The following is a 21903-nucleotide window of genomic DNA, read 5'->3' as shown; positions in this document are numbered from 1 at the left end:
TATTCTGACCTATCTTATTCTGTCTTCCTTGTCTCAACTTCTTTTTCCTGTATTTGCCTAATTGTCTGTCCTGCATTTGGAGTGATTTCCTTGGGTTAATCTTTCTAGTTGCTAATTATCAGCTGTGTATTGTTCAGGCTACCTGTTGAGGTCCTCTCCACCAAATAAGGTCCCCTCCTCCTTTTATTTCTAGTTTCTATTTGATTCTTTTTCAAATATGCCTGGTCATTTTTCATACTATCCATTTTTACCTTGTTACTTCTCTTATTTATCTTCTTCAGCATTTCAGACACAGTTGTCTTAAAGTTTCTTTTAGTCTGTTGAATGAGGCCTAACTCTTGTGGTGCAAATTCTGCCATCTGCATCACCGCTCTAGGTGGTGGGTGTGGTTTTTCCAGTCTGCATGGGCAGACCTTGGCAATTCTTGGCTTTATTCAGGTAGTTCATGTCCACTGAGCAGCATTCATGAAAAGTGCCACCTGGGCAACTCTCACCAAGATGTCATCAGTGCACCCCTCCAGTGGCTAAAGCCCATGACTGATTCCAGAACTCCTTGTTCCTGGGAGTTTTATTGGCTTTAGCTCCTGCTTACCTTTCTGTCTTTATTTCCTTTGTTTCTAGCATTTGGGGGAGTTCCCTTCCTTGGGTATAAACTTGGACATGTAGCCTAAAGTTATTTTCATACATTCTACCCACTCTGTGTTTTCATACTGATAGATAGATATCTTCCCACAGGAGCCGAGTATACCATTTTTGCCATATTGGAAGCCCCTGCAGACATGTACTTGTCTATTTCCCTAATAAGTCTTTAGAATATTTGATTAAATACCCCCCCTTTTAGCCCTGGAATAAAACTTAATAAAGTTGGTACTCAGTACCTAGCTGTTGAATGAGTGAATGAATGAATGAAGGTTTCCAGTTTTTTTTTTAATTTTTTATTTATTTCTTATATTTTATAAACATATAATGTATTTTTATCCCCAGGGGTACAGGTCTGTGAATCACCAGGTTTACACACTTCACAGCACCCACCATAGCATATACCCTCCCCAATGTCCATAATCCCACTCCCCCTCTCCCAACCCCCCTCCCCCCAGCAACCCTCAGTTTGTTTTGTGAGATTAAGAGTCACTTATGGTTTGTCTCCCTCCCAATCCCATTTTGTTTCATTTATTCTTCTACTACCCCCCTAACTCCCCATGTTGCATCTCCACGTCCTCGTATCAGGGAGATCATATGATAGATGTCTTTCTCCGATTGACTTATTTCACTAAGCATGATACCCTCTAGTTCCATCCATGTCGTTGCAAGGTTTCCAGTTTTGAAGTATAATACACCATTGGCAAAACTTTAAAACTTTATTGTTGCTTAGTTTTTTTTTTCTGCTTTATTTTCTTTTTGAATCAACTACATAACCTATTTTAGTTAAAGTGAACTGAATTAGAGGGTGGGTTGTGGAAGGGAGAATTACCCAGAAACCAAAACACAGTAGATAGTTCAAAACTGCATCAGGAATTAGTGATCCAAAGAGAGAGGTAAATATCAATAAACCACTAAAAGATATTCTTAGAATCAGTGAAAAGCCCCCAGGGACCCTTCTGAAAGGAAAGAGCAGTGTTATCAGCTCTCCCTGTACCAACCATTTGTGTTTTCTCATGAAATTCACCTCCTTATCTTTATAGGCAGACTTTGATAAAAGATTGCCGACTAAGTAGTGTGTTTTTTCTTGACTTCCAAAACTGCTTTAATTTTCTCATAAATACCAAGATAATCTCACTTAAACTAAGTGCCTGCTTGCATCTCAGGCAGAGCCTATTTTTCTGCTCTTCAGCTCGAGGAGGGTTAATATTGGCTTTGAATGAACATCTGCTGGCCCCATATTGACACAGGAATAAATTATTCAGCATGTAGTATTTGGGAATTTAAAAGCTCCATGATGAATTCTACAAAACTATATTATGTCTCTGACATTCTAGGGTTTCATTATTTTGTCTTCAATTATTCACAAAGGCTTTTCCCCTCTCAGAGTACATACGGAATTCTTCAGATCAAGTGAGCCCAAGGCTGAAATGATGGAAGACTGTATTAAGACGTGATGTTCTCCTTTTTGTTTTGGTAATATTTTTCTTTTTAGGTGGATTAAACAACCCCCTTTCTACATATATAAAAATGAGATCTGTTTGTTGTGAGAGTGAGTTCCTCTATTTGCAGAGCACACGTTTTAGGACTCACTCTATGTGCAGTGTTACCTGTCCTTTCTTAACAGCTTCGGAGAAATGTTTCTTGAAGATTGTAACAGTAATTCTCAAAATTTATTTACTATAAAAAATTGTCTGTTTCCTATATGTGCGTAGATTGGTGCTTTAAAATCCAAAGTTGAGCAAAGGTGGTGGCGGGGGGCCAGGAGGGGTCTCTTAAATATCTCTTGAATCTTTTTTTCGTTTCTGCACTATTGGTACATTAAATCTGGCCCTCTTTGTATCTGATGGCATTGTTGTGATGGCTTCCCACTAACTCAGGGGTTCTTAAGTGTGTGTGTTTGACTGTGTGTAGAGGGGAGGGTCAGACCCCTGTAGCAGTCTGGTGTAGCCTCTGATTACAAAAAAGACTGATTGTAGAAATATGGCTTCATCCATGGAGTCTTGTACAGCTCAAAGTGTGAAAATATATTCTAGTTTAACCTAAGCCAGACTCAAAAAATATTTCATCGAAGCTAAAACTTTACATTCTTGTGATTTAACCCCAAAGCAAATTTTTGGAGTCTGAGAAGAACACATTAAACCATGAAAAAAACAACTTTTTTTTTTTGATGAGCCAATAACTAGTACTATTAGTACTTCAAAAAGCCTAGAAACTAAGAGTAAAGACCCAGATTTTCTTACTACACTTGATCTTAGTCAAAAGGCCGAGAAGCGATAAGACCCAGATTTTCTTAACAGCATTAATTTATATACACAATCCATTCAATTCCTAAAATTGCTAGTAAATCTTGTAGATGCACAGAATGTATAATATAAAAATAAGTTAAAATAGCTATGAGAAAATTGTGCTTTATTTAGGATGTGGTTAATGTTTAAACTAGCCACTTGAGCACTGCTCTTATAGCTCTTGTTAGTGGCTATTTTATATACAATGTGTGTCATAAGGGACAAAGAAAGGTGAGAGATAATGGATCTGTTTCTCTCCAGTGCTTATGTTGCTTTCTGCTAATGAGTTAGATATGGAAAAAGATGCATTTACTTACTCTTTCAACCTTCTGGGTACATACTGGAAAGGTATACTGGTTTTGTACATGAAGATAACATTACTGTCTCATCTTCACTGTAACATAATGCTGGGTTAATTTTTAGAAGTGTCAGGTACTCTGGGGGATTAAGGGAAATGCACTGGGATCATGTCATTCATCTGCTTTTTTTTTTTTTTTTAATCCAGCTTGTTAGTGAAAAGTTAATTCAGATCTTTTCTGGGTTAGAGTAGGAAATGATTTGTTTTCATATTTTGCCCCAAATACATAATGGCATGAATTATAATAATTGCATACCTTTGTACCTAACTGTTTACGGAGCATTTTTTACTTATATCCCATTTTGTCTTCACGGGAACTTGTGACACAGGTATGTCAGGGGTTATTTATCTGTTTCACAGAAGAAGAAACTGAGGCTGAGAGAGGCTGGGACTTACATAAGGTCACAGAGTAAGTAAATGGTAGAGTGGAGATGGGATCTCAGGCCCTCTTAGCTCCTTTCTATGCCCTTTTCTTTAACTCCAGGCAGAGAAGGCTTGCTCTTTGCTTTCTCTTCAGTATCTTTTTGTACTGCTCAGGCAGATGGATGGGCGTTTGTTCAGTCTTGGTAATGGACATGGATTATGTCCCCATCTGCTTGGTAGAAAATCAGTTACTATACTGAGCAATGTCCATTTAAAATATTAAATTGCATCAAAACTTATGACATTTAAAGTGCATTTACAATTTAGTTGAGATAACAATTTCATCTGTTTCTATGTAATTACAGAGGTTTTCAGTCACTTTAATTTAGCAGACTGGAAAAATATGACCTCTGGCTACATGGCCTTTTTACTTCACAAATTGTGTGTGTGTGTGTGTGTGTGTGTGTGTGTGTGTGTGTGTGTGTGTATAACTGATGAACTTGGGGAGGTTTCATTACTTTCTGTCTGCTTCTCCAAGGGCTCTAATTGTCTCTACTGCAACCCCCAAGCCTCTTCCTCCTGTCTGCTGACAGCAGTCAGGATTTCCACGTGACACAGAGCAGCAGATTATTGATTTTGTTTTTTGTGTCAGGGCACTGTGTGTGTCACTTGAGGTGGTCTTGTGGGCATTTAGTTCATCAGTGATTATGCACAGGGCCCACTTTAGCTTGAGCTGGGAAGGAAATGTCAAACAGGGAAGGGCTGGGATGATTCTTTTAAGAGTGAGCATCAGGGAATTTATACCAGAGAGAAACACTAAGCTGTCACTTCTCCTTCAGCGTTTCACTTTGATTTCCAGTTGGCATGTTTAAAGAGCCTGACATTTCGTTTCTCCATATTCACTTGAGCAGGGAGTATGGGATCAGAAGCCATCGATTGGTTAGCAGTAGTCTATAACTCTTAAATAGCATTCGATCATGAATGAAAGCTCCACATATTTGGAAGTCAGCCCCCAAATAATTGGGTATATCTTCAGCCTGTGGACTTCTGTCCTGTTTTGGTTCAAACATGGGAAAGTCGGTCCAATTTTACTAGGTTTCTCTGAAGCCTCAGCTCTTCTCAGGTGAGAGCAAGTTCCAAGAACTTATGGAAATCTGTGTGCTTTATCTTGTCCTCGGATAGCCTCAGGAGGCCTGCTACACTAGGCCTGTACCTACTATCTTATGGGAACCCCAGTGAGTCCTGAATATCATGTCTTCCCATGGCCCTCAGTTGTATTACCCCTTTCAAGGATGGGAGGCACATGAAAGGACTGAAGTGCTGCCATGCATATGCGTAGAGGCTGGGGTTACATCTACTGCTTTTGGTTTTGTTTGTTTGTTTTTGTTTTTACAAACTGAGACATCTATGAGTTTTGCAGTTGTCCCTGGTATCTAGGAGAGTCATGGTTGTTTTCTTCTATGACTTTTACTCAAGGAGGGATTTTTCTTCTCTCACAGTCCTCAAGCACTGGGTGAACTGTCTGAAACCAAGGTACAGGTTCTAGACTAACTTGGAACACTAGTAAGGCATGTGCCTGGCTCTTTCCAGCTGGCTTCATGCTTGAGTGGCAAGCCTGCTTTCAGTTTTAATTGGTTGATACCAGTCTGATAGTTCTGAAGGGAGATGTCAAAACCCCATCACTCTAAGTCCCTTTCTCAAAATGTGTGAGATGGTGTGGATGCTGTTCTCCCTGCTGCCCTTCTCTGTGAGCCTCACCTACCCTGAATGGGGCATTACCCAGTGTTCTCCCTCACTCCTATCCCACCTTCCTGGAACAGTGAATTGGAGTATTTTCATGGTACTCTCTGCCTCCTCCCCTTCCTCTAAATTATCTGCATTGTCTGTACATAGAAAATGTTGTATGTTACAGAGATTGGCCGTCTGTGAAGTATGTACCAAGAATGGCTGTTAGGCAATTTTCATGGCTACTCAAGGAGGTTATGTCCACAAGTCCCACTCCTTGTCATCCATAGGGGCTTTTGCCAGCTACATTCCCTAACAGGTGGTAGCTTTAGGATCTTTCCCTGATACAGTGGTCCCTTGTCTACCAACTTGGATGCCATTCTCAAACTCTGGTGAGTTTGGAGCTTGTGTCACCCCTCCTGGCTTTTAGATATTTCCAGTGAGCATAAAGTAGACCCAGTATTTTCAGTAAGAGCTGTTGGCCGGCACATGTCTTCATCCCCAGCTATTCAGGTTGCTGTCCCTAATCCAATGTGGCACATTAGAATGAAGGCAGTGTGAAACTTGGGTACCCCATTTTGACAAGGTTGGTAATGTCTGGTATAACGAATGATAAACCATGAACTGACTTGCGAAGAGTTAGACCTGAGTTCCTGTCCCAGATCTCCCACCTATTACCTTATGCCCTTGGGTAATTTATTTACCTTTCTGAACATTAACTTCTGCTCTGAAGATGGGCTAATCGTACCTATTTCACAGATAGTTGTTGAAATTAAATGATACTATATATAAAGACCATCCAGGTAGTGAGTGCATGACATTCAGTGTTTGTTTTCCTTTCTTCCACACGAACCAACCCTACCACCAGCTCCCACCCTGAAGATTTAATAAGGACTTACAGGTTTATAAGACAGAACGAGTGATTCAGTTTAGGAAACAGTTTCTTGCCCGTGAATGCCGACTTTTTTTTCTGAGAGAAGGTTTTAACATTGAATGAATTCTCAATTATTTTAAATACTTTAATATAATTTTGTTTGAAGTGAAATGATGGACTATGTAACTATTTAAGATCCCTTCAAGCCCTGGAATTTTATGATTCTTTGTAGTTCTTGAAAAACCAATATAATATGCCTTTCTGGGTTTTAAGTTCTGATTTCTATGTAGTAAAAGTCTTAGAAAAAAAGAGAGAGCTTCATAAGAAATTTTTCTTGTTTATGTAACTGGAGCATTCATGTTTTTGTGATGATGTTTTCTCTTAAAAATAAAAACAACTAAAAATGAATTTCTTTGCCAAACTCTCAAAGTGGTTTTGCCTTGGGCTCTGTAAGCAAGCTCGGGCAGATCCATAAAAGGTCACTGCAGGCACCTCAGCTAACTCTGTGTCCTTCTCTCTCTAAGGAGATGGGGGCTTGTGGGGAAATAGAGCAGGAGGCCCCGGGGAAGGATATGGTTCTGGACTTGAGGATTCAATAGTCCTGTGCACTGTATAAGGAGTTTTAGGGGGTGATTATTAGCATTGTGGCAACAGTTATTTTTCTTTCTTCCCTGTGAGCTTTTATTTTGGGGGTCTAGCTTTGGAAGTTCTGTTAACTAGCACTTTATTGGCTGTAGTATGACATATTCCTTTGTGGTTCCAAATATTTGTGGCTGTTGTGGGTTTTTCTTTTTAATTTCAGTTCCTGTAATATTAAGACCAGCTGGTTAAAGTTATTTATTTTGATACAGAAAGGTATTATGACTAAACCGTGCTAAATAAAACTTCAGTCAGGGAGGCGGCATACTATAATGGGAACGAGCAGAGGCTTTGAAAGTTAGATCTGAGTTTGAGTCCCAACTCAATTGGTAATAGAGTGTGTGTGACGTAGGGCAAGGTGCCCAGCCTCTCACAGGCTCCTATCCCTCACTTGAAAAAATAAGTTACCAGTTCTTATGTTTCAGGGTGGTTGAGAGCTTTAATTTATGTAACGTGTCCTATATGTAAAGGTCTACCCACGTTGGTACCTTTCTTACCCTTCCTCTTCCGCTCCTTACTCATACAAGAATCCAACCTCTGATTTTCATACAGCTAGAGCCTTACCGGATCCTGTGGAGATGAAAGGAGAGAAAAACCCTGCCTTCTTCCTCCTAATTAAGATCCGGGAGACTCATTTTCTCACCCCTTTGGGAAACTTCCTTATCCCAATGGTGGGCTATATCTTATTTCATGCAGATTATGGAATTAGGATGATTATAAAATAGCTTTGATTGGAGCATAAATGGAGTGTCTGTGTGGTTGGTAATTATAATAATTCCAATCAGAAGAATGGGTTTATTATTCTCAGTTGTATTTCTTTTAAACCACTATATTTTCCAGCATGTGAGAGACTCAGTCCTATAACTTTCTTAATGCTTTCAGACTCTTGGGTTTGGCAGGTAGTTTCATGGTTCAGTACTAGCAGCCAGGTATTTGTCATGTGTTGATTTTTACACATATTTCAAAAATACCCAGATTCTTTGCGTCAAGAAGGAAAGCTGAAGAAATTTTGAGTTGAGATTATTTTAGAGACAACACGGTTGAATTTGCTGTTATTTTCTTGGTAATACTGCTTCAAGGGGTATGAATTTCATTCTCTCTGGTTAGTGGTTCTTCAAGATGCAGCTTAAAAGCCCTTGTTTTGAACATGGTCCAATTTCTGAGTTGTGAGACACCGCACTAGATTGCAGGACCAGCGATCCCAGGATGGGGTTGTGTGTGTGTGTGGTTAGCACATTCTTTCACAGGCCTAGACCAGACACCAAATGACTTGTAGAGTGACTAAGGCTGTTTAAAATAATAAGTGTTATTTGTTTCTATTGCATTTTATATTATTGCTAAAAAGTGATAGTGGTGTGTGTATATATGTGCATATATATATATATGTATATATATATATATATATGGCTGTATTCATATATAAACAATAGCATATATTTAATGTTGAAGTAAAGAATCCTTTTCTTCATCCTCTCTGTAAGCTCCCAAGGAAATTAAAAATAACAGAACACTGGGTTAATCCAAGTTTTTAGTGTTCATGTAGTTTTTTAAATAGGTAGAAGCTAGTTTTATATCAGCACTGGAAAGCTGTGGAACAGCCAGCTGTACTGGTGTGCAGAATACATAACTCAGTGAAAATGTTGCTGCAGACAGCCTGGGCTCCAGTAGATGTTTATAGATGTTTGCACATGTTCCAAATTAAATTATATTCATCTCTGGTGCCATGTTCTACAAATCTCACAAAAAAGACTTACCTGTGATCCATAAAAGTAATCCTTTGGAATTCTCAAATTAAACTGAGGACATTGTTGCTCCTTTGTATAAGAAACTTCTAAAGACATATGTGAGTTTCCCATCCAGGTTTTTCTTCCTAACCTCTATTATATTTTATTCTAAATTTAAACAACTTCATGGACTGGATATTTGGGAGATAGTTGACTGTGAGGTAAATTTATAAAATTTTGTGTATCTCATTTATAAGGTGTATTTTTCATTATGTGTACATGTGTATGTATGTTCCCTTCTGCTACCAACTAGAAGTTGTCAGAGTAAAAACATTTCTTTTCATTTAACCTTTTTTTGTGTGTGTGTGAGAATAGCAGAGGCTGATGTGAATTAAAAGGTGTTTGGAATTTCCTCTTGTGGGTCTAATAAAAATTTTAGTCTGGGTCTGAATGTGTGTTTGTTACTTTCTCACACTTGTTTGAAAAGTGCTCTATAGTTTAAGCTGTTCTAGCTTCTTTTATCTCTTAGCCTCTGTGATATAGTTATAACATGATCAGTAGTTTGCTGTACAAATTAAGACATGCTGCATGGATACATTTATCATACATACATCTATATGAAAGATGGGTTTTAAACACATGATTTAACATATATGCACGTGTATTTCATTTCATACACATTTTTTGTGTATCATGCATATACACATAAAATCATGGGTCTTGTAAATTAACTTCCATCTTGTGTTTTGTCCACTTTTGTCTGTGAAGATTTTATAACCAAATGACTATTTTAAACCAATTTAAGCCAAAGCAAAAGGTGAGCGTAATTCCAAATTTTATAAAATAATATATATCTTATGTCTGAATAGAAAAATACTGGCAATATGTAAGCTAAAATCCAAGTGATCTCTGTGTGATAGGATTAAAGGATGAGTTTGCTTTTGTATTTTTCCCAAATTTTTTAGAATGAACACATATGAGAAAAATACAAATACTTTAAAATAAAGTAAACGTAGTTTAAATCTCATTGAAAGAAACATCTTAAACTTATTCTACCTTTTAGGGGAGAAATACATGTTTATATTTGATTAGTAATATGGTAAATGTATTAGCATAAAGAACTTGGGTCCAAATTGCAAACTTAACTGTAAAATAATTAAGTAATATTACCTTTTTATGTCACCATCACATTAACATGTTAATTAAGCTCTGAGAACACATTTTTCTAACCTAGACCATATGTAGCAATTAGGAAGTTTAACACAAAAAACAACAGTTTTTAAGTTACGTCCAGAGTACAATACATACCAAAATCTGCTAACATGAAAATATCTTTATGATATAGGCTGAGCTAGTTTAAATATTGGGGGGGAAATCCCCATAAGAATCGGGAAGTCTGACAAATTTCAAAAGAAACATGAAATTTAACCATGTTATTATGACTTCGCAATTAATTGAGCAGCTTTTTCCCTTGCTCTGTTGTCTTGATGTATTGATGTTCAAATACCCACAATTCTTGTTTTCTTTCATCTTCAATTCGTCTTAATTAGCCAGTTGAACTAAGGCAGTACTCTTTTCTTAGGATCATCAGTGCCTTAGTTCTTGTTGGGGTTGTTGTAGGCTTCTTGAAGATGCCACATGTTGTACTCTTTGGAGATACCGAAGCATTTTCTTTTTCTGGTCATCTAGTTTAATTCAATATTTCAGGGGCTGTTTAATACTGGAAAAAGTCATCTGAGGGATGAAAAATGTGGTATTTTCAAGGTATTCATTAATCTCTAAAATATTATTTTCTTTACTCTGGTCATTTTAGAGAGAACCTTAGATGCAGACCCTATTTATTAGAGACTCCTGAATGCATAAATCAATTTTGACGTTTTCTTTGGTCTAATGATAATGTGACTTGTTAATAATTACTGTAGTAACTTCCAATTAATGAGAATTGTGACTTCAGATTAGGTTTCTTCTAATTAGTACTTTGTCATTTTACTTCATCAGGAAGTGGTGTTTGCTGGTCTGGAATTAAGAAGAGAGTTCCATTTGGCAATAGGTGGTTCATTAACACATGGAAAAAAATAGACTGGCTCACACCCTTCTTTGCCAATTGCGAATGTTTTGTTAAAAGGAAAAGCTTGCCTTCCTTTGTGGGGGATGGTTGTGACAGATTTCTTATACAAAACTCTTACATTAGGTTTTCTCTTTAGGAAGGAGGTGTTTGAAAAGGAGACATTGAAATGAAACCAAGTGTTATAATCACAAGGCTCTAAATGATAGTGAATGTGGAAGTATTTTTATTTTTTTTTAGATTTTTTATTTGTGGGTAGAGAGAGGGGGGAGAAAGAGAGAGAGAGGGAGAGGGAAAGAGGAGGGGCAGATGGAGAAGGAGAGAAGCAGATTCCCTGATGAACACGGAGCCCTACAATCACTGAGCAGGACGCTAGGTCACTACCTGAGCCCAGATCATGACCTGAGCTGAAATCAAGAGTCAGCCGCTTATCCGACTGAGCCACCCAGGAACCCAGAACGTGGAATTATTAGGAAGAAATTTGGAATGCCTCAGCAGTTAGCCACTCTATAAATAAAGAAGATCTCATTTCATAGAATAAGATTTTGGAATGTTACAGCTTTAAAGAACCTTAAGGTATCACTTAACCCAGCCCCTCACTTTAGAAATGATGGAATTAAGGGCCAGAGAAGGCAAGTAATTGAAATTAACATAGCTGGTCAGTAGCAAGGGTAAAGGGAGCCCAAGATTTCTTTACTCCTTGAACAGTACTCTAGTTTACTACCATATATTGTTACTGTCTTAATTGTGCTCTCAGGAAGATTAATCTAGCCTAAATGTTTTGCAGGAAATGTGATTATGATTGAACTAGAGGCTAGAAAATATAGCAATTTGGGGCTCCTGGATGGCTCAGTGGGTTAAGCCTCTGCCTTTGGTTGTGATCTCAGGGTCCTGGAATTGAGCCTCACATCAGGCCCTCTGCTCAGCGTGGTGCCTGCTTCTTCCACCCACCTCTCCCCACCCCCCTGCCTGCTTTTGATCTCTGTCTGTCAAATAAATAAATAAAATCTTAAAAAAAAAAAAAGAAAATATAGCAATTTATTTTTTTTAGGTTTGTCAAAAAAAATGATACAAAATTATGCCAGAGAGCTTTAACTTTAAGGATTTTGAATTTTGGCATGTAAATTCTTTTTAAATTAAATGTTATTTCGAATAAAGGAGCCCAAATATGTAATTTAAGAGATTTTGCTGAAGTAGGTGTAGCTACTATAGAAGGGTGGAGAGAGGCACTGAATGGTCAGGTCAGAATTGAATGCTGGCAGAACAATGAGCATTACCTCCTTCATTTTCATGTAGAAGTGACCCCCTAGCATCATTGAAGTGCTTTCTCTGCTGTTGCAATGTGAGACAAAAGCTCGAAAGGATTGGGTTTTGAGAGGATACTGATGTCTCCAGACTATTTTGATTTCAAGTACACTGATATCTATATACTAAGTTATATCTATTTATGTTGCAATCTAGAGGCCTTCACTCTCGGGAGGATGAGCAAGACAGCAGGAAGAGATCAGCTTTCTAAGCCTCCCTTTTTGTTTTTATTACAAGGTGTTTTTACAGTTGTTACTTCTGTCCAGTTTTAAAGCAAACTATTCAGATTGTTTGAAATAACCATAAGAAAATTTGAATGATTTTCAAATAGACTAAATTGAGCCCTTGTAATTTAAAATCGTTTTATTTTTGTTTGCATTGGCCCTACTTATTGCTCTGAAATATTTCTTCAGGAAGGACTTCTTCTGATCTGTGGTCTCCCTGGCAAATGAAATCAGTGTAAGCTCTTGAATTTCAAATGCATGTTTTTTACATTTAAATTACTGTCCTCTGCTATAGGAGGAGCTCATGGAAAGCATCTATAGTTCATAAGGCTGGACTCTTGCAGTGAAATTAGAGGCCATTAGAACTCTTGGTCTTATTTCCAACTGAATTAGTTAACTGCCTGTTAAGGTTCAGAGCTTATTGACCAATAGGCATTTATTACCCTGGCCATAATGACACAATGATTTCCATTAAATTCCAGAGTTTGTGGAAATAAAAAAGAGATCTTGCGAAGAAAGTGGTGAGTGGTTGCATTTAATTATTAGGATTAATTAGGCATTTAAATGTAGATATAAAGTATGTTTTAAAAACAAGTATTTCTCTTTCATTGCTCCAAGCCAATTGTGCTGCTGGGAAGGAAGATTTTGTTGTTGTCCTTTCTTAAAGTACTCCTGGCTCTCTTGTTTCACAAAGTGTCTGCCCTGAAATTGCTGAGCCATGTCTTTGGAGAGTACTTATCAATATTGCAGGATATTTGGTAGTGTAACATTTGCCATTAATAATATTCAGGGTAATTTCGAAAATAATCAACATGGTTGGTATAGGATATTAAATGTGTTCATCTGGGAGCTTAAGAAAATGATTTGTCTTTTTTCCAAGGACTTTTAGTGTAAGAGTTTCAGAACCTGTGTTCCCATCACTTCTATATTTTTATTTAATTATGGTCACCATTTTATAATTAATAAGGATGCTTTACATAAGATATCAACTAAATTAGGGGCTTTGCATATCGTTTTTGAACTTGTAGTGGTTAAAAATGTATCTTAGGAGCTACTTAAAAGAACTTATTAAAAAATTAATGTATCCTGAAAGAAGGTAGAGAGAATGACAGATTATGAAGTAGAACCTAGTTTTTAAGCTTTTGGGATTCTATCCATTACATTAAAAATTGATATGGGATCTGAATATTCATCTCTAAGATCATTTGAAATGATAAGCTGCAGAATTAGAGCTACTTCTCTGTAGAAGGCTAATTTGCAAGTGTCAGCCAACATTCCTTTCAAACAACTTGAAATGGGTTTCTTAATTTGCTTTAGAAGTGTAGTTTCAGAAAGTTGATGCAACCAAGTACATTTGCATTTCCTCTGGACAGGATAAATCCACTTCATTGATATTAGTTTGGATAATTTTTCCCCAAGGGGCAGTGCATCTTTTTCAAACCCAGAGATCCAAGAGCTTTATGGGTAAAGCTTGCTAGGTTAAATTCTTATCTGTCCTGGCTGGGGAGCATGCTGAGCCACATAAAAGATGTAAATATGCCCATTTCTTGATTGGATTGTTTGTTCTTTGGGTGTTGAGTTTGCTAAGTTCCTTATAGATTTTGGATACTAGCCCTTGATTAAGTCTTACTGGATTTCAGCATCTAAGCAAAGGAAGGAGAGAACTGAGATTTTGAAAGGCATTAAGTTCAAGGCATGAATTTGGAAGCGGTCAGGATTGCAAATTTAGGAAAAGCAGAATGAGAGACCTTGCCCAGGTGGAATGGAATTCTTTAGTTATTAAATATTTATTGATGGATAGATTATATCTCTATGGAAGATTGTATGTATATAGATATGAATAAAAAATAACCCCTGCTTTTGGAGAACTCATTTTTCTGTTAATTTGTTCGTTTGTTCCTTTGTTCATTTAGTAATCTTTGGGTACCTACTCTGTATCAAATAACCACACTGGGGATACAAAGATGAAAAGGCATCATCTTTGCAGTTCAAGAGTTGTAATTTCTGTCTTTCAAATAAATGAATAAAATCTTTAAAAAAAAAAAAAAAAAAGAGTTTTCACTCTGTGGGACACATTCCTGAGATTCCCGTTTGGGCAGGGAAAAAGTTCTCCCTTATCAATGCTGTTTTAGAGAGTGGTAGCTACATACTGTAGGAGTGGAGACCTGGCTTCAGAGTTAGATAGTTCTAGGTTTGAATTTCTGTTCTGTTGCTTACAGCCTATTACTTTGGGCAAGTGACTTAACCTTTATCAGCTTCAGGACACTTATCTTTAAAGAAAGGCATAATAATCGAACTTACAGGATTATTAAGACTAAATAACATTACTTATGTGAAAGTGCTTGCCATATACTAGTAAACATTAGTTCCATTTCTGATCTTTTCTGTAATATTGTTAGTCCTGTGATTTACTGACATTTTATATGAACTAGGTATTGTGAACTGGCTGGATAATATAACCATACATATAAATTACATATAAACCATACATACAAATTATAGCATAATTTGTTTATGGTAAAAATGCTTAAAACATTCTGAGCAACTGACTTGAAAGTGAGCTTCTAGGAAACAATTCTTTTGTACGTTGGGGAAGACCCATAATCAATTCTTACATGTGCTTGTGTATATGTTGTTTTGAAATAATTCTTTCTTTTAAAGATATCTTTATTATGGAGAGCATGCATTTGCACACATGCAAGTTGGGGGAGGGGCGGAGGAAGAGGGACAATCTCAAGCATATTCCGCAGAACCCAATATGGGGCTTGATCTCAGGACCTGAGACAATATCAAGAGTCGGACACTCAACCAACAGAGCCACCCAGGCGCCCTGATCTTTAATTATTCAATATGCAGTTTTTATATATCTCCCCACATTGACTCTATTCTTTCTGAAAGCTGAGATTAATGATCTCTTCTTATATACCCCTGTAGCACTGAATTCATTTATACACAGTAGGTAGAGAACACATTTTTGATAAAAGGCGATACAGTTACAGAAAAAAAAAGTGCCAAAGATTAATTTAATTAAATATATGAAATCATTTTTGACTCTGCAGTTTAAAACCCGATAACAAATAATACTAGAAAATGTTTCAGTCCAAAAGTTTTATAGGGAGCTTAAGTTAAGATAGAGAGAGCAATGTTAGCAATTTGTGATCTCCAGGAGAGATGCGTCATTGTTGCAGCAAAAGGTACCTGTCAAGTAGCATACTAGAGTTATGTGGTACGAGAGACCTTACCAGGTAAAAGAACAGCACGAATCTGGAACTATTTAGCCAATTGAGCCACCACTTGTCTGTGAATGTTACTATATATGCACGGTTATCAAAACCTAGGTTTATTAATAGAGTTATGCAGTTGCTTTTGGTGGTTGTGCTTGTTTTCAAATGATTTTGCAAAGTATAGATAATCCCAGTGAATAGGCATGTGATATTATATTGATTATATTTGATATGTGTATTACATTGATAGTATATCTGAATAAAATCTCCCAGACATTTCTCAGTCAAAATAATTTTTTAAGTTTCTAGTTATATAGGAACTGCTATGCTATTCTGATGGCTCTTTTTTGAAAGGGAATTCCTTTGTCCCATCTCTGCTGTTTCTTTTTTGGAATTGCCATAATTTCAAGAGGAATGAATCACCGAAAGGACTATTATGCTGATGAATGAAAGCTGCCTGTGCCTGTTGGCAGGCACTAAGTAGGCTCTAAGCAAACTAAAATTCATTGTATCTTAGCAGGGCTATTAAGAAAATAAGTGCAAATTGTCAGGAGAAGAGAGGTTTCCTCCTTAACATCATCACTTAACTCTTGGGTAAGAAATGTTAGGCAAGAAAGAGACTGTTTCAATTTGTCATCCTCCTGAGACCTCAAGATGTTATCTGTAGTGTTGAAATAAACCATTCCTTTCTATAAGCAGAGAAAATGAGAAAATGGTTTATGCCCAGATTGGTCCATTTAGTTAGGAGGACAGTCACATAAATAACTACCTAAGAAAACAAAAACAAAGAAAGAAAACGGGAAACCTGAATCCCTGGCATAAACCCTTTCAGGATTCAAGTCTCTGTAAATAGGATGTGCAGGACAGAACTGCCTGCTTACGGCTGTAATGGGCTTAGGGGAAGTCACCATGCACTTTAACCTCTTTACGTAGCTTTTCCAACTGTAACATAAAAGCTATTTTCTTTTCTAAGGGGAGAGCTAGATTATAAGGTTGTAAACAACATGTCGGTTTTTTGTTGTTGTTTGGTTTGTTTTAATAAACAGTTTACCTGGTTAGATTCAGGGTATACGCCCTGACTCACATTTTATGGACTTTGGTTCCAATGCCATTTAGGTTTTCAGAGAATTTGTGGTTCTTTTGTGTGTATCATCCATTGACTGGTCTGAGAATTGGGTGGTAGTTTAGTTCTCAAAGCCTTGTTATGCTATTTAGGGTCATATCTAGAACACCTCTTTATGGGATTATTCTCAAAAGTTCCCTTCTCTATCGGATCTCCCTGACACTTTCCAATTCTCTGACTGCCCCCTTCCCTTCCCATTCTCTAGCCGAAACTGGGACTTTAGTTTCCCTGATTTACCATGCATCAAATATATGAGGCATCAAATAGTGAGAGGGCAGAGAGAAACAAAAAAGCATTGGGACTCATCCTGTACTCTTGGGAGCAGAGCTCTTGGGACCAGAGAAAAGGGTCCCTCAGAATTTGGGATGCCAGTCTAGTAACCACAGCTTTTGCTATTCCTGTTAACATCCCAGGGTGTTAGACTGGGAAAGAATGGAAAGAGGACTTAAAATACAGAATTTTCTCCACTCTTACCCTCAGGAGTCCTCCTTTTTGCTTCTTTGACCAGAAGAAGGAGACTTTTCTTATGCTGAGCTGTTTTTGAATCTGAGCCAGGTAATACCAGGAGGAAAGGATAAATAAAACAGGAAACCCATTGCTGGTTTGGTACTACTTTGAATTCTGGTCTCCTTCCTCAATTCATCTGCTACCATTTACTCTTCAGAATCCTCAGAGAGCTGTCCCATAGAGTCTTTTTAGGGTATAGTTGTATTCAGTGGGGAATACTAGATACTCCATCTTGCCTAGAGATGGAACCCTTCTTTTTTGAAAAGATACAAAGTATATTATTACATTTTTGTGCTGACAGGTATTGGGAGGCAGATACTTTCCTTTTTCTTGCTTTTCGTTTTTTGTTTGTGGTACCCTAACACACACGTGCCAATGTGGAAAGATTATATAACATAGAAAGGAGAAAGATACAGCAGTGAAGTTTATCACGTAGAAAAACATGAGTGAAATATTTGTGCAAATATTTGGGGGGCATATATTCTTACCGTGCAACCCTGCTCTCACCACCTGATCATGTCCCCTCTTCATGTCCCTCTCCCTAGTACCTCCTGTTTTGTGGCGACTCTTTCTGCTAGCTCGCCACTGAAGCCATTGACAAAAGTAGTTGTCAGTGGCGTAGGCAGTGCTTCTCAGATTTTGCTTTGCCAAACACCTGAAGTCAGAAGACAGGGACTCTTCCAGGGATTGGGGCTGTAGGCAGAGTGAAGATGGACATTTCCTTATGTTTTCTTTTAAAAAAAAATTATGTAAACTCTTCATTTTCTTCTGTAATCTTTCATAAAAAAATAATTCCCCATTGATGGTGAAAAACTAGCACTATGGTACCAGATGTTGATAGTGTGGGAAGTCCTGAGTATGTCAGAACAATGGTTATAATGGGAATTCTTCGTATTTTTCATTCAGTTTTACAGTGAATCTAAAACTGCTCTAAAAATAAAGTTCATTAATTTAAAAAATTCTCTCCCAGAAGCTTTAAATACATTTGGCTTTGCAGGAGATGTTTTGTGTCATTGTATAGCTTTGCCCTTCTCCATGGTTCAAGGCTATGGACTCCCATTTAAGTTACAGTTTTATGAGAAAAACAGAGTTGGTCTATCAGCAAGATCGTGGAGTTGCTAATAGTGGAATTTCATCTGCTCAAGGAAACCTTATGTAGAACTCCCCTAACCCAATATATGGCACTTATGGTTATAATTTCTTTTCTTTTCTTTTTTAAATTTCATCTATTTATTAGAGTGAGGGAGCATGAATGGGAGGGGAGGGGAGGGGCAGAGGGAGAGGGAGAAGCAGACACCCCACTGAGCGGGTACCAGCCCCCCCCCCCCACCTGGGGTTTAATCCCAGGAATCTGAGATCATGATCTGAATTGAAGACAGACGCTTAAGTGACTGAGCTACCTAGGTGCCCTATAATACCTATAACAATTTCTGACAGACTGCTTTCTGGAAGGAATGCATTCCCATTATTTTGGCATGGTTTAGATATAACTACACTATGGTAGGTGAGATGCCAATGTTTTCTTTTTTAGTGATTAGTGAGACTTCAGTCTCTTTTCATTCCTATACTCTTAGCTTCACTGTTTTCCCACATCCACCGGTCTCTCTGCCCACCTTTTTTTTCCATTTTGCTTCTGGTCTTACCACATTCCCCAGGACCAGGCTATGTGTGTGAAGGGACACAAGCTCTGTATTCCAGAACTGGGGGAGGAATGGTAGGGTAGGGGCATAGAACTCATGCTAAAGCCAGATGATTTCTTGGAGAATGTTCAGGAAATTCTCTGGTTTTCTTCTTGGCAAGATTTTATACTCTTCCTATGCCACACCCACACAGCAAAGGCACAAGATATGGAAAGTTCAGAACCATTGCTCTAGGGTGCTTCAAACTTCTTTCACTGTTTATTTTTAAAGCTTGGAAGAGAAACTCCAGATGATGGTACGCACATTTTATAATCTGACATAAACATTAACATTGGGAATCCCTCCAGCGCTAGAAAATGACACCTACTTAGTTAACTCCTGGTTGTCATTTCATCTTTTCTTTAACTTCTTATCAGATTTCTAATTTCTTTTTAAAATATGATTTTCCTGTAATTTTTTTTTTAAAGATTTTATTTATTTATTTGACACAGAGAGATCACAAGTAGGCAGAGAGGCAGGCAGAGAGAGAGAGGAGGAAGCAGGGTCCCTGCGGAGCAGAGAGCCCGATGCGGGGCTCGATCCCAGGACCCTGAGATCATGACCTGAGCCGAAGGCAGCGGCTTAATCCACTGAGCCACCCAGGCGCCCCATCCTGTAATTTTTTTTTAACCTTAGCACTTTTGATACAATTAGCTAAAAATTAATTTGGGGAAAAGGAATAATTGATATGGTATGAAACAATCAGGGCTGAGAGCAGATTAAATGGACCAAAAGCCTATGTTGGGGAGAAAAACAATTCACAGCTGTAGATTTGGTTAGAACATTATGTTTAGACCATTTGGGCCTCTGACTCCAGGTTGCAAACTCAATAATGGTATTTTCTAAAATAGCTTCCAATCTCTTGCTTGTGCTTTCAGCATACAATTAGGCAGACTAGTAAAAAATACAAGTGTAGTTTTCTGGAGAGATAGGAATGATTACTCCCAGCTGAGCAGGTTAAGCATATTGCTACATGAAGAATGTACTCTTTGCTGATTCTCAAGGTTTTATTTATTTTTATTTTTAATGTAAAGTGTCAGCATACAGAAGCAAGAGAAAATTCATTTGAAGATGTCAGAAAAGAAAAGAAGCATAGCAAGTTGTGTTGCAGGTAAAAATCCGTTTTAGCCAGCAAACAAACAAGCAGTGGCTGAGAAGCTTGCTGATGGCTCCTTTTGTTTCTCTTTGATTTAAAGCCTCATGCCTGTAATCTAATTAACATCGAACTGAGTTGCAAGTACAGTGGCCTGTTTGGTTCAATAATAATACATTTATATGAAAGGTTAATGAAATGAATTTTTCCTCCATTCAATTCATTAAAAATTGTTCTACAATCAACGGTTGCAAATGGAATAGAGATTGAATATTCATGTTCATAAATTTTCCGTGTCATTTCTGATTTTCCTTCATTTCTGTCTCCATAGGTTGAATTTTGCGAGTACAAGAGTTCGCAGACAAAAACCTTGATTTAGAGGTTAATTGCACGCCATTAATTCTTTTATCAAAGAGGTAGTGTGGAATAGTGGAAAGAGAAAGAGTTTGGTAGCGGGTTTGTCTCATTTTGTAGCTGTATGATTTGGGGCAAGTTTCATAACCACCTCTTTTGTGTAATGGGCATTATAAGAACGTTTTGCAAGACATTGTGAGGGTTAGTGATAAACTGTGGAAAGCGCCTAGCGCTGTGTGGGACACAGAGGTAACAACAGTTCAACAGATGATAACCAGAAAAGTGTTTGGAAAATAAAACACCTACATATATTCAGTAGAACTTAGTGATGATTTATAGTGGCAGGATTGCTGTGGTAGGATGGGCTTCTTATTAATTCTAAAATAGTTGTCAGGCTTGGGCCTTACAACCTTGTAAACCTTGTAATTCTCATAATCAGTGTGTCAGTGTAAAGCCTCTGAGAGGAAAGATTGTTTCATATTTCTGTACATAGATTTTTGATCATCTATTTTCTGCCACCTCCTTTTTCACCTGGGCCAGCGGACCTTATTTATTTAAACTGTATATGATGTTTTTCCCAGATAATGAATTTACTAGATAATTAAAGCTTAATTGACTGCCACAGTGTAAACTTTTTATTTTTTTATTTTAAGAGAGGAAGGGGGGACCAGGGGAAGAGGGAGAGAGAGAGAGAATCATGAGCAGACTCCACCCCCCCCAACATGGTGCTCGATCTCACGACACTGAGATCATGACCTGAGCAGAAATCGAGAGTCAGCCGCTCAACTGACTGAGCCACCCAGGCACCCCTACTTCACAAGTTTCTTAAACAGAAGATGCCAAACAAAAATTAACTATTTCCCTAGTGACTCAAGGAAATCATTATGGTCATTAATTTTTGTTTTGTGTCTAATTTTTGTCAGTCTCTGGCCCACTTCACCAAAGGTGATTTCTTTTTTCCCTTAGCAACTTTTAAATTAATATTTATATTTACTTTCAACTCCAAAGTAAATATGCTCTTTGCAGAAAATTAGGAAAATAAAAAAATATATATGGAAGAAGAAAATAAAACTGACTGAAAGCCCTTCCCTCAAAGGTAATTCTATTAGCATCTTGGTTTTTCTTAAAAAAAGAAAAAACATAGGTATTCCTATTCTTTTTTAAATCAAATTGATATCCAAGTATATAGTTTTTTTTTTTAAAGATTTTATTTATTTTTTGACAGAGATCCAAAGTAGGCAGAGAGGTGGGCGGGGGGGGGGGGGGTGGAAGCAGGCTCCCTGCTGAGCAGAGAGCCCAATGCGGGGCTCAATCCCAGGATTCTCAGATCATGACATGAGCTGAAGGCAGAGGCTTAACCCACTGAGCCACCCAGGCACCCCTATAGTTCTTTATTTTTAAAATTTTCTTATTAATGTATAATGTATTATTTGCCCCAGGGGTACAGGTCTGTGAATTGTCAGGCTTACAAACTTCACAGCACTCACCATAGCACATATCCTCTCCAATGTCCATACCTCCCTCTCCCCAGCAACCCTCAGTTTGTTTTGTGAGATTAAGAGTCTCTTATGGTTTGTCTCCCTCCTGATCCCATTTTGTTTCATTTTTTCCTTCCCAAACCCCCCACTTTGCCTCTCAAATTCCTCATATCGGGGAGATCATATGATAATTGTCTTTCTCTGATTGACTTATTTCACTCAGCATAATACCTTCTAGTTC

General features: G+C 37.7%; 1 protein-coding gene and 1 pseudogene across 3 annotated transcripts in view; one reads left to right on the top strand and one right to left on the bottom strand.

Moving 5' to 3' along the window:
- TTC28 (tetratricopeptide repeat domain 28) overlaps positions 1–21903 on the top strand; it is a 647342-nt gene that overhangs the window by 299895 nt on the left and 325544 nt on the right. The window lies entirely within an intron of this gene.
- Positions 2758–2917, bottom strand: LOC123954825 (annotated as a pseudogene).

This window comes from Meles meles, chromosome 12, assembly GCF_922984935.1.
Source record: "Meles meles chromosome 12, mMelMel3.1 paternal haplotype, whole genome shotgun sequence".
NCBI classification, from domain to species: Eukaryota; Metazoa; Chordata; class Mammalia; order Carnivora; family Mustelidae; genus Meles; species Meles meles.
Note: the sequence above shows the minus strand (reverse complement) of the source record. Positions and strands in the feature narration are given on the sequence as shown.